This window comes from Hypomesus nipponensis, chromosome 12, assembly GCF_054491055.1.
Source record: "Hypomesus nipponensis isolate SF chromosome 12, ASM5449105v1, whole genome shotgun sequence".
Taxonomy (NCBI): Eukaryota; Metazoa; Chordata; class Actinopteri; order Osmeriformes; family Osmeridae; genus Hypomesus; species Hypomesus nipponensis.
In genome coordinates, this window is record NC_140372.1 from 16,247,501 (window position 1) to 16,250,000 (window position 2,500).

A 2,500-nucleotide genomic window follows, 5' to 3' on the forward strand; every position below is an offset into this window, starting at 1 on the left:
AGATTTGGCAATTGACAATGCAAGGTGGTCTCTCTCTCTCTCTCTCTTGTGTCAAAATGAAAACAGCTTCCAGCCCCTTTCATGAAGGACTACTTGTGCATATTGCAAGATTTCAGTTTCTAAGTGAATGAGCAAAAGAGCATACAGCACCTGGTATTCCCAGGCGGTCTCCCATCCAAGTACTAACCAGGCCCGACCCTGCTTAGCTTACGAGATCAGACGAGATCGGGCGTTGCCAGGCTGGTATGGCCGTACGAAATAAGTTGACAACCATAGGCTACTTATCCATATACAGATTTAGCAATTGACAATGCAAGGTGGTCTCTCTCTCTCTCGTGTCAAAATGAAAACAGCTTCCAGCCCCTTTCATGAAGGACTACTTGTGCATATTGCAAGATTTCAGTTTCTAAGTGAATGAGCAAAAGAGCATACAGCACCTGGTATTCCCAGGCGGTCTCCCATCCAAGTACTAACCAGGCCCGACCCTGCTTAGCTTCCGAGATCAGACGAGATCGGGCGTTGCCAGGCTGGTATGGCCGTACGAAATAAGTTGACAACCATAGGCTACTTATCCATATACAGATTTAGCAATTGACAATGCAAGGTGGTCTCTCTCTCTCTCTCTCTCTCTCTCTCTCTCTCTCGTGTCAAAATGAAAACAGCTTCCAGCCCCTTTCATGAAGGACTACTTGTGCATATTGCAAGATTTCAGTTTCTAAGTGAATGAGCAAAAGAGCATACAGCACCTGGTATTCCCAGGCGGTCTCCCATCCAAGTACTAACCAGGCCCGACCCTGCTTAGCTTCCGAGATCAGACGAGATCGGGCGTTGCCAGGCTGGTATGGCCGTACGAAATAAGTTGACAACCATAGGCTACTTATCCATATACAGATTTAGCAATTGACAATGCAAGGTGGTCTCTCTCTCTCTCGTGTCAAAATGAAAACAGCTTCCAGCCCCTTTCATGAAGGACTACTTGTGCATATTGCAAGATTTCAGTTTCTAAGTGAATGAGCAAAAGAGCATACAGCACCTGGTATTCCCAGGCGGTCTCCCATCCAAGTACTAACCAGGCCCGACCCTGCTTAGCTTCCGAGATCAGACGAGATCGGGCGTTGCCAGGCTGGTATGGCCGTACGAAATAAGTTGACAACCATAGGCTACTTATCCATATACAGATTTAGCAATTGACAATGCAAGGTGGTCTCTCTCTCTCTCTCTCTCTCTCTCTCGTGTCAAAATGAAAACAGCTTCCAGCCCCTTTCATGAAGGACTACTTGTGCATATTGCAAGATGTCAGTTTCTAAGTGAATGAGCAAAAGAGCATACAGCACCTGGTATTCCAAGGCGGTCTCCCATCCAAGTACTAACCAGGCCCGACCCTGCTTAGCTTCCGAGATCAGACGAGATCGGGCGTTGCCAGGCTGGTATGGCCGTACGAAATAAGTTGACAACCATAGGCTACTTATCCATATACAGATTTGGCAATTGACAATGCAAGGTGGTCTCTCTCTCTCTCTCTCTCTCGTGTCAAAATGAAAACAGCTTCCAGCCCCTTTCATGAAGGACTACTTGTGCATATTGCAAGATTTCAGTTTCTAAGTGAATGAGCAAAAGAGCATACAGCACCTGGTATTCCCAGGCGGTCTCCCATCCAAGTACTAACCAGGCCCGACCCTGCTTAGCTTACGAGATCAGACGAGATCGGGCGTTGCCAGGCTGGTATGGCCGTACGAAATAAGTTGACAACCATAGGCTACTTATCCATATACAGATTTAGCAATTGACAATGCAAGGTGGTCTCTCTCTCTCTCGTGTCAAAATGAAAACAGCTTCCAGCCCCTTTCATGAAGGACTACTTGTGCATATTGCAAGATTTCAGTTTCTAAGTGAATGAGCAAAAGAGCATACAGCACCTGGTATTCCCAGGCGGTCTCCCATCCAAGTACTAACCAGGCCCGACCCTGCTTAGCTTCCGAGATCAGACGAGATCGGGCGTTGCCAGGCTGGTATGGCCGTACGAAATAAGTTGACAACCATAGGCTACTTATCCATATACAGATTTAGCAATTGACAATGCAAGGTGGTCTCTCTCTCTCTCTCTCTCTCTCTCTCTCTCGTGTCAAAATGAAAACAGCTTCCAGCCCCTTTCATGAAGGACTACTTGTGCATATTGCAAGATTTCAGTTTCTAAGTGAATGAGCAAAAGAGCATACAGCACCTGGTATTCCCAGGCGGTCTCCCATCCAAGTACTAACCAGGCCCGACCCTGCTTAGCTTCCGAGATCAGACGAGATCGGGCGTTGCCAGGCTGGTATGGCCGTACGAAATAAGTTGACAACCATAGGCTACTTATCCATATACAGATTTAGCAATTGACAATGCAAGGTGGTCTCTCTCTCTCTCGTGTCAAAATGAAAACAGCTTCCAGCCCCTTTCATGAAGGACTACTTGTGCATATTGCAAGATGTCAGTTTCTAAGTGAATGAGCAAAAGAGCA

At 46.8% G+C, this 2,500-nt stretch overlaps 7 non-coding genes and 2 pseudogenes across 7 annotated transcripts in view; all 9 read right to left on the bottom strand.

The window, feature by feature from the left end:
- Positions 1–138: 138 nt before the first annotated feature.
- LOC146262603 (5S ribosomal RNA) lies at positions 139–257 on the bottom strand (annotated as a pseudogene).
- A 168-nt stretch (positions 258–425) lies between these two features.
- On the bottom strand, positions 426–544 carry LOC146262604 (5S ribosomal RNA). The gene has a single exon (XR_014724994.1). It is a non-coding gene; the product is annotated as a 5S ribosomal RNA (ribosomal RNA).
- A 190-nt stretch (positions 545–734) lies between these two features.
- Positions 735–853, bottom strand: LOC146262605 (5S ribosomal RNA). The gene has a single exon (XR_014724995.1). It is a non-coding gene; the product is annotated as a 5S ribosomal RNA (ribosomal RNA).
- A 168-nt stretch (positions 854–1,021) lies between these two features.
- LOC146262606 (5S ribosomal RNA) lies at positions 1,022–1,140 on the bottom strand. Its single transcript, XR_014724996.1, has one exon. It is a non-coding gene; the product is annotated as a 5S ribosomal RNA (ribosomal RNA).
- A 182-nt stretch (positions 1,141–1,322) lies between these two features.
- On the bottom strand, positions 1,323–1,441 carry LOC146262607 (5S ribosomal RNA). Its single transcript, XR_014728944.1, has one exon. It is a non-coding gene; the product is annotated as a 5S ribosomal RNA (ribosomal RNA).
- A 176-nt stretch (positions 1,442–1,617) lies between these two features.
- On the bottom strand, positions 1,618–1,736 carry LOC146262608 (5S ribosomal RNA; annotated as a pseudogene).
- A 168-nt stretch (positions 1,737–1,904) lies between these two features.
- Positions 1,905–2,023, bottom strand: LOC146262609 (5S ribosomal RNA). The gene has a single exon (XR_014724997.1). It is a non-coding gene; the product is annotated as a 5S ribosomal RNA (ribosomal RNA).
- Positions 2,024–2,209: 186 nt separating this feature from the next.
- On the bottom strand, positions 2,210–2,328 carry LOC146262610 (5S ribosomal RNA). The gene has a single exon (XR_014724999.1). It is a non-coding gene; the product is annotated as a 5S ribosomal RNA (ribosomal RNA).
- A 168-nt stretch (positions 2,329–2,496) lies between these two features.
- LOC146262611 (5S ribosomal RNA) overlaps positions 2,497–2,500 on the bottom strand; it is a 119-nt gene continuing 115 nt past the window's right edge. Inside the window, exon 1 of the ribosomal RNA XR_014725000.1 lies at positions 2,497–2,500. This exon is cut by the window's right edge and continues 115 nt beyond it. This is a non-coding gene — a ribosomal RNA (5S ribosomal RNA).